Source organism: Urocitellus parryii, chromosome 11 (genome assembly GCF_045843805.1).
Source record: "Urocitellus parryii isolate mUroPar1 chromosome 11, mUroPar1.hap1, whole genome shotgun sequence".
Taxonomy (NCBI): domain Eukaryota; kingdom Metazoa; phylum Chordata; class Mammalia; order Rodentia; family Sciuridae; genus Urocitellus; species Urocitellus parryii.
The window spans coordinates 124808441-124817984 of NC_135541.1; the positions used below are offsets into that span (position 1 = coordinate 124808441).

At 54.6% G+C, this 9544-nt stretch overlaps 3 non-coding genes across 3 annotated transcripts; 2 read left to right on the plus strand and 1 right to left on the minus strand.

Moving 5' to 3' along the window:
• The first annotated feature begins 1346 nt into the window (after window positions 1–1346).
• Trnae-uuc (transfer RNA glutamic acid (anticodon UUC)) lies at window positions 1347–1418 on the plus strand. Its single transcript has one exon. It is a non-coding gene; the product is annotated as a tRNA-Glu (tRNA).
• Window positions 1419–3562: 2144 nt separating this feature from the next.
• LOC144249424 (U1 spliceosomal RNA) lies at window positions 3563–3725 on the plus strand. Its single transcript, XR_013342221.1, has one exon. It is a non-coding gene; the product is annotated as a U1 spliceosomal RNA (small nuclear RNA).
• A 5748-nt stretch (window positions 3726–9473) lies between these two features.
• Window positions 9474–9544, minus strand: Trnag-ccc (transfer RNA glycine (anticodon CCC)). Its single transcript has one exon. It is a non-coding gene; the product is annotated as a tRNA-Gly (tRNA).

Below are 9544 nucleotides of genomic sequence, written 5' to 3' on the forward strand. Positions count from 1 at the left end.
TGTCGTACACATTCCGGGAGCCCAGAAGCCACCGGCTCCTGCAGCTCAGACAGCGGGAGAGTGGGCCCCGGAGCACCGTGCGCACGGGGGGTGCTCGGGAGCTGGAAGCCCCGCAGGAGGAGCTGGAAGTCCCGCAGGAGGAGCTCGAAGCCCCGCAGCGGGAGCCGTAGCGCCGGCTCCCCGGGTCCTTGGCTTCCCCGTTGGCGAGGAAGCCCTACACCAGGGCTCCCCCGGAGCCCATCGTTGTCCTTGCTGCGGCGATCACGGGTGCTTCGCCGGGCCTTTCGCCACCAACACGTTGCTGCGGGGGGGGGGGGCAGAACCTCGAAGGGCAGTCGCCTGTGTTCTGTCGTGGGCAGCCGCACTGGGGCAGAGGAGCGCCTCGGTTTCGGCGGGGGAACCCTCGAACGGGCTGGTTGGCGTAGGTGTCCTGGCCCAGACTCCCGGGAGGGGACGTGCTCGTTTTCCCGAAGGTACTTCTCCGGCAAACAGTCGCTGAGCAGGAAGCGGGAGGCAGAGGAGGCAGCGGAGCGGAGGAAGCGGGAGGAAGGGAAGGAGGCCCCAGGAGGCCGGCGAAGGCCGCGGGACCGGCGGCGTGCGCGTCCATCAGCGGCGGAGAGGGAGCCACCGCTCCCTGCAGCCTCGCCCAGCACTGGCACCCAGGCCCGCCTGCTGGCCGTGAGTCCCGCGGAGACCCGGGCGCGGACGGGCGGACAAGCGGGAGCCGCGGTTGGGGATCGCGCCCTCCCCCGCGGCCCCGGGACCTCCCCGAGCTGACCGGCGTTGGGGCGCGAGCGCCGAGGCGCGCTGCTCGCGGGGCGCGAGGGCTTCTCCCCACTTCGCGTTCGGTGCTGACGGGAGGGTCCGCGAGACGGGGACGCGCGAAGACTGAGCGCAGGGACTCGAGCGGCAGAGACGTCCTGCGCCGGCGTCTGGCTCCGCGCTCCTGAGCGGGCGGCGACAGCAATGAGCCCCCCACGCGGTGGGCGTCCGGAGCCCGCGAGTCCCCAGCAGCCCCGACCTCCGCAGGGCGATGACTGTGGGCCTGCTGCTCGCCGAGGGCCGAGGAGGCCGATTGGGGGCCTGAAGCCGCGGTGTCGACGAGGGTGCGCTGGGCGCTGGCGCCAGGCTGTGCGAAAGCTGGACCGGGCGGAACCGGGGCGGGCTCCTGTGCTTGGCCTCCGCCCGAGACTCGCTCAGGCCTGGGCGGGTGGGAGGCGTCGCGGCAGGGCGGTGGCGGACACGCAGGCGACTCCAGCCTTCCCAGGGGGCGCCTTGGGTCTTGCAAGTGCCTCCGCAGACAGCTGCCTGCACGAGGAGATGCACCTTTGCAGGGCACCCGCCCCTCCCTGGTGGTCTAGTGGCTAGGATTCGGCGCTTTCACCGCCGCGGCCCGGGTTCGATTCCCGGTCAGGGAACTTCTTTTGCCAAGGCCGCTCCCCTGCGCTCCCTTTCCCTGTCCTAACCGCAGCCCCAACCTAACGTGGCGCTTCCCATCGCTCTTTTCCGAAAGAAAACCCAAACCAAGGTCACTGGGACTCCCAAGCCCAGATCGCCAGGACAGCCAAACGCGCGGCTCTAGGGTCCCACACACGCCGCCTTCCCACCTCTGCTTCCTCTCCCTGTTCCCGCCCTTACCCGCTGCCCACCCGTTGACTGGCTCTCCCGGACACCCCAGCACCCTTTGGTGGATCACCTCAGGACCCTTCCTGCGAGACCCCCGCCCCGTAACTTCAGGAGCCCCACACCCAGGGGTTCAGGCTGGTGGCGAAGCCCAGGGGAGTTCGGTGGCGTCCCCAAAGGTTCATGTGTTGAAGGCTTGGCCCCCCCAAAGCAGTGGTGTTCAGAGGTGAACCAATCTGGGGGAAGGGACTGCATTGCGAGGGCTCTAACTTCAGTGGATGGATCCATTGATGGATTCACATTTAATGGCATTATTGGGAGTGGTGGAACCTGTAGAAGGTGGCACCTAGTAGAAGGGAGTGAGTCCTTGATGGCATGCCCTTGGGGACTATGTCCTTGACAATTTCCTGTTTGTGTTTGCCAGAGGGTGAGCAACTTTTCTCTGCCTCACCTTTCTGCAGCAATGATTCTGCCTTCTTCAGGTTAAAAAAAAAAGAAAATCCACAGACCTCGGACTGAAACCATCACAGATCCTAAAAGCTGACTAACACGATGATTTTGTTTAAGTTTCATCACTTTTCTAAGGCAGGGGATTTCAAAGGGAGAGGACAGTCCTCCTCTCTGCGCAGCAGTGATCTGCTTGCAGGAAACCCCTCAATATAGGGTAGGCTTGCTCCTCCAGGGAGCTGCAGATTGCGAGCCTTAGAAACCACGTGTCTCGCACCTGGAGAAGGCTCTGCGCAGTGATGGGGTCCGCCAGGCTCCAGGCTCATCTGCCAGCGAGAAGGAAGTCGCCTTCCCAACCTGCGCGGCCGGACGCATGCTCTCCCTGGAGCCCAGCGGCTGCGCACAGAGGCCTGCAGACCGCGGGCGAGGACTTCCACGCCACCGCTCGCTGGAGGGGTCCCGCTTTGTGCCCAACTCGGACCCGGAGTGAGATTTCCGGGAGTCACCTCCACAGCGGCTGTCACCGCGACCTTCGATGTCCACGGGGACACCGGTGCCGACCAGTGACCGCCTGGAATAAAAGCAGCCTCTGGGTAGAGCACAGGCCTCGGAGCAAAGGCCCAGCCGTCCACCCTCCGAGTGCGAGGCGCTCCCCCGGCGGAGCTGACCCGTCGTGCCGAGAGCGCCCCGGGCTTTCTCGCGGGGTGGTGGCCGCCGCCTTCTCAGCGCAGCAGGGTCCGCCGACAGGGCTCGTGCCGGGGTCCTCTGTGGGCTCCCTCGGAGGGCCTCCAGGTCTCCCTCTAAGCCGCGGTCCCTGCCCCGGTGGCCAGTTCCCCTGCTGAGCGGGGACTGCTGCACCGCCTCGTTTTCCTTCTTGGGCTTTCCACGTTTCCACTGCCCAGGGGACGTCCTGTCCGACACGAGTGGACTTCCTCGTCCTGGGCCACACAGGACCCGGGCCCTCCGGGAAGAGACAAAGGGTCACCGAGGAGGGGCGGTGCCAGGGAGCCGCTTGTCCTTCACATCCTCGGGCGCAGGTCGGGGTTGGGGAGAGAAGTTCTATTACAACGAACCCACGTTCCGGGAGAAGGGGCTCCGCGCACCGCCCGAGCCCCCGGCGGGACGCGAGTTAAGGAGGGAGCGACCGCGCACTTCCCGCAGCGGCTGCGGGGGCGCAGTTGGGGCGAGTGGACCGCTTAGGGCAGGGAGCGGCGGACGGACCCAAGGCGAGGCGCAGGTCCGGGGCGGGGCTCCTTCTGTGACGTCACCACGAGGGAGGGCGTATGTAGATAAGGGGGCGCGGGGCGGCAGAGCCGGCACCTGCAGCAGAAAGGCGATCCATTTGGTGTGCGGTGGGAGCAACGCACGACTCTACACAGGGTCCACTCGCTGTGCGTGAGGGCTAAGGAGGCCCGGGATTGCGGGTGTGAAGTGACCGTGTGTGTACAGTGGAGGGCAATGAGGCTGTACATCGAGGGCAGGCGACCAAGTCATACTTACCTGGCAGGGGAGATACCATGATCACGCAGGTGGTTTTCCCAGGGCGAGGCTTCTCCATTGCACTGCGGAGGTGCTGACCCCTGCGATTTCCCCAAATGTGGGAAACTCGACTGCATAATTTGTGGTAGTGGGGACTGCGTTCGCGCTCTCCCTGTCGTGTTTGTGTCTGCTAAAAGTAGATCTGAGTTTCTTTGATTGATACGTGGCTCACCGTGCAGCGAATCCTTCTGCTCTTGTTTTCCTTTGGTTTCTAAAGGAGTCTTTCCCTACCAAAACGAATACTAGTCTCCTCCCAAGTTTCTGGACTTTCCTCCTTTTCCTTCATTTACTGAAGATGGGGCTGCATCTTTGTTGATGAGTCTTTCTGGAGAAAACCCCCAGCGCTATATGCTGTCTGCTGTCGGTTGGTCATTCTCTCTTGTAAATGACTGATGGTCTGTAGACTGATTTCAGCAGTTCTATCGAATACAAATTACCTGCCCAGTGGAGGCTCTTCAAAGGCGCGTTCTCTACCACACTCGTGCCACTCTGGGACCAATTCCAAGACGTTCAAGCTCCCAGGTAGTCCTGATCCGACTTAAGTGGCTAAGGTGGCAGAGCGGCTCTCTCTCCACATTGCGCCCCCCACCCCCCCCCAAAAAAAATAATAACACCACTACCCAAAACCTAGATGCAGGGGGTTACCAGAGAGGTATTCAGAACACTGCAAGTACAGGTCTGGAGTTCTACAGACTGATCTAGTGTGATGAAAAGCCTTCTCTACTCCTCTCCAACAGCGTGGAGGTTTTCTTCCTCATATAAGATTCGTGGACCACGAAAGGTCAATTTATAGCGCCTTACTGAGAATACTTGAGTTTTAAAGTGTCTAGGAATTTCCTTTTCTCAAGCCTCTAGATCCTTGATGGAGGAGCTTCTGAACAAAAGCAGCCTTCCAATGCAGCCGCTGGAAATGGTGTGAGTAGCACCGAGTGTGGGATTGAAAATTTGAAGAATGAAATGTACTGGGGGGGGGGGTGACAGCAAAGTAACAGGATTTATTCGAGTAGTAAGTAGAAAGAAGATGGAGCTCACAAAGGGATGGGGGTCCCAAGAGAGGCATACCAGAAAATGGCTATTATCTAGTGGTTTATGTGAATCTACACGAGCTATTTGAGCTAGCCCCCACCCAATCCTGAGTAAGGCATTCCGTGTCCATGGCCTCCTCACCTGTTCTTTGACCCAGTCAGGTTACTGTGAGTCCCTTTGTGATGGGGGTCTAGGAACCAGACAGCAGGTGTCTTACCAGTTAGTTTTTTTTTTTTTTTCCCACTTTTCTCTGCTAACCCCGAAGTAGGCCTGGCCTGGATGAAGCTGCCTTGTGTCCCTAGTTTCTCAGCACATTTTCAGTGCAAGAGATCTTCTACCCTGCGGTTCACAAGAGGACTGGGTTTGGCAGGGATGAGTAGGGGTCCTTGTTGGCTCTCTGGGTACCTTGGTGGCAGGGATAGGGAGATATCTGAGGATGGTTTAGTCACCCAAATTCGATATGTCCAATCCCCTGTGGAGCATGGCCTTTCCCAGAACCTGGCCACAGGGACTCTAAATCTTGAGGAGCTGTCAAAGCAGTTGACAGATACCTAGCACAATGACTGGGGACCAGGAGGAACAGTGGGGATCTGGTGGAGACCTTGCTCAGAGCAGCTTTCTTCCCTGGACCAAAAATCAGGATGTGGAAGCAGAAATCCAGAAAATGAACTTTATCCAAGCTAGATGAAACGTCCCACCCAGACTTGAAGTCAGGTTGCAGGATTCAGAATACAGAGTGCGCACACTGACTCCCTGGAACACACTCGCAGGGAACACTCAAACATCATCAGAGATGTGTAAGGACATCCAGCGAAACTACCGACTAACCCAAGGATCTCACTTCCACCCAGAAAATGTGATAAAGTCACCTTTGGCTCAGAGCAGAAGAAGAAACCTTCCCCCCAAGTTTCCAACATGGGCCACATTCGCTCCCTTAGTTCACCAGTTTCTCATCCTGAGGTGACATTTTATGCAAACTATCATATTATTTTCCTTTTCTTGGCCTTTATACAACTCTCTGGACCAACCATGACCCCATGATTGTCAGGGTGACACTTGGGACTCCTGAGTTCCTTGGACACATAGTACGTACTCACTTCACCTGAGCCACCTTGTGATAAAGATGTGTCACCAATGCAAGATGATTGGGGTGCCGGAAAACTCTTTCATGTATGTTTGGGATTGTTTGTGTATTTGTAAGATGAGGGGAATATGTTTTTATTTTACAATGAGTATTTGTTGAATTAGAATAAAAAGCAATCAAACATGTTTAATATTTATATTGATACTCAAACCAGACCATACTCACCTGCCTGTCACTCAAAATCCACCATACATGGCCTCACCAGGGAACAAGGCTCTGACACTTAGACACGTTGTTTTCCTGAGAGTTGGCCAAGCTGACTCCATTCCAGTGTCTGTATCAGGACCCTACAGTTGGGCTGGGCATGGTGGCCCACACCTGCAATCCAGGCAGCTGGGGAGGCTGAGACAGGAGGGTAGTGAGTTCAAAGCCAGCTTCTGCAAAAAGCTAAGCAACTCAGTGAGATCCTGTCTCTAAATAAAATTCAAAATAGGGCTGAAGTTGTGGTTCAGTGGTGTAGTGCCTCTGAGTGGTATCTCCAGTACCACTCTGCCCCAAACAAACAAACAAACACCCTACTGTTGGATGGTTTTTATTTTATTTTTATTAAATTTATTTATTGTTACAAGCTGGATGGTTTTTAAAAATCCCCTAATGTAAAGGAATCCAAGAGCACTCATTCCAGGGTATGTGTACCCAAGTTCCTTTACATTTTATACAGTGTTTATGTGAACAAAACACTGCAATATTAAATAGGTTCAAATATAGTCAATAAAAATTGATAAGGCATCTCAAAATAATCTGTATGCATTGCAGGAAAGCTCCTCTGGCCTCAGATGTTAAACAGAAACCTGAGCACATTATAATTGAAAGAGCAGGAGAAGTAAAAGAAAGGTACTGGGGAGTGAGATTGATGGCGTCATGTGCAGGTACAAATGTGCCCTAATGAACCTCTCTACTAGGGATAACTCTAGTGCATCAATAAACAGTTTAAAGAGCTTATTTGAACATTTAGTGCTTCAAAAATGGGGCTGACTGTAAACAACTTAGCACTCTGCTGGGAGTGGAAACAAAGGAAAGGTGACAAATGTTCATGGGAAGCAGAAGAAACATGTTTGGTTGGTTTCCCAGGAAGCTGCCTAGAGATGAGTTGGCAGTTTCTGGCTGGGAGGGCTCAAGCTCTATTTCACTGTCCACACGTGGCTTTGGCTTGCTCATGTAAGAAGGCAAAGCTCCAGGCCCTCACCCTAATATTAGCATGTCAACAAAACAACTTTGTGAAAACAATTCCTCCTTTCCTCCTGACTCTCATTGATAAGACATTGACCAAACTTTGGGCACAGGCACCACTCTGTGTCTTCATTATGGTTGGTTACTCTCTGTCTCAGTGAGGAATTCATAAATCACCACGTCAGACTCATTGAAGAAAAATTCCTTTTGTGATTCATCTTGAATTTTCTTGCTCTTATCACAATGGAACCTTCGGGCATACAGAGCAACTTGCAAAACAGAAACCGACTTGTTAAAAATGTGTTAAGAGATAGGTTGTCACTACATTGTCCAGTGTGGCTCCAAACCCCTGGGATCCAGCAATCCTCCTGCCTCAGCCTCCAGTGGAGCTTGGACTACAGGACTAAGGCATGGGCCACCGTGCCCAGCAAGCAACATTCCCTTAACAGATAAATTACAAGTAAAAAGGTGGAGAGAGATATACTAGGCCAATATTGATTGAAGCATAACATTTGTAGCTATGTTAGTATCAGGTAGAGAAAATTCAAGACAAAGAAAATCATTGGGGGTAAAGAAGGATATTATATTACAATAAGGAGGTCGGTTCCCCAAAAGATAAATATAACAATCCTTAGTAAGTGTGTCCCTAACAGGAGAGTGACAGAATGTGTCAGGCAGAACCTGAAAGAACTGCAAGGAGATAGAGACAAATGCACACTCTAGTTGGAGACTTCAGCCTCTCTCAAACTGTAATTGACAGATCCAGCAGGTAGAAAGTCAAAGAGGGTAAGGTTAAACTGGAAGCACCACCAGGTGATAGGATCCACCTGAGGTTTAGAGATTACTTCTTTCATTCCCAACCATGATCTGCCCTAAATGGCCCATAAAACATATCTCAACCAAGTTAAAGGAAGGAAAACCATACACAATGGCACTCAACAAGCAATCACTAACAGAAAGACACCTGGAGACCCCAAATTGGGTGATTAAACAGCATACTTAAGTATAACAGATGCATCAAAATAACATTTCAAGAGAAATTAATTATTTTGGACTAACAATATAAATACAATGTATAGAAATTTATCAGTAGAATCAAAGCAGTATATACAAAAGGAGACATAGTCTACTTAAGTCTTCACGTATTTAAAACTGGCATCAACAGCTCAAAAGCTTGCTAAACAAAACACCAAGTCTAGGTATTTTTTTTTAATTTTATTAATTCTACTAAATAGGACAGGGGAAAGAGAGAGAGAGAGAGAGAGAGAGAGAGAGAGAGAGAGAGAGAGAGAGAGAGAGAGAGGAGTGTGTGTGTGATACCAATTCCCTGTACAATTTCTTCCAGAAAATATAAACCAAGGGACAACTTAACTATTTTTTGAGGCTAGTTCTAGTTCAGTACCAAAACCAATAAATGACCCGGGGTGTTGAAATAATCTGGGTTGCTGCCCAGCTCTTCAGAATCAACCCTGGAGGGAGTATAGGAGCAAGAAGGAAACGGAGCCTTCAGGACTTTATAGGAGGGGGAGGAGAATGTACAGGAGAAGAGGAAGAAGGAGGGGAGGAGGAGGAGGGAGAGGGGGAACCAGGGCAGGAGGAAGAGGAGCAGAAGGGTCAGGGGCAGGAGGAGCAGGGCAGGAGGGGCAGGGGGGGCTGGGGCAGGAGGAGGAGAAGGGTGGGGGGCAGGAGGAGGAGGGCAGGAGAGCTTCCCCGCAGACTGAAGCCAATTCTTCTCAGTTCTGTTGTCCTGGCGTCTCCCTCCAAGCTCTTCCCGAGGCCCTTTCAAGAGAGCAAAGGACCGGTGGCCCTTGGCCAGTGCGCTGGAGTGGGCAGCCCTTGGGCTGGCTGAGACCCACACAGGCTTGTGCAGGCGAAGAGCTGGTGAAAACAGGCCTGGTCCCTTGGCTCCTCCTCCAATCCCACGCGGCTCGAGGTCCTGAGGGGGGGCGGGCTGCAGAGCCCCAGGGGTTCCAACCTCTGCACAGAAGACGGTGCCCGTCGCGGGCGAAACAGGAGGGTTGGAAGGTCGTCCCCTTCTCCGGGCTCAGGGGCCACCCTGAATTTCCCTAGAGGACGCGGACTTTGACCGGGATCACCAGGCACAAGGGGCGGCTGTCCGCCTGCCGGGGCCACGCGCAGAACCCGCGGAGCGAGTGGGTCTGGGCTCCGCGCCTCCCGCGCCTCCCGCGCGACCTGAGCACCCGGTCCCGTGGCACTGCCATCGGGTGTTCCCTTCCGGATCCCCTTCTGCACGGAGAAGGGGCCCAGTGATCTGTCCAAAGTGACCTGTCCAAGTGCAGGAAGTGAATCCGTGCGCAGGACCCTCCAGATCCGAGGAAAAAGGGTGGCACGGGACAGGCAAACCGACACTGCGTAGTCAGCCTGTGCCTGCCGAGATCCCTTCCTGTGTGGCAATTGGGAAGTGACCCTGAGGTCGTGGCCTTTGTGGTCTTTCCTGACCAGGGTTGCTGGAGACCAGGGCAGGGAAGGCGAAAGGAGGGCTCCCAAGCGCTAAGAAAAAGGGTGCATTGGCCGGGAATCGAACCCGGGTCTCCCGCGTGGGAGGCGAGAATTCTACCACTGAACCACCAATGC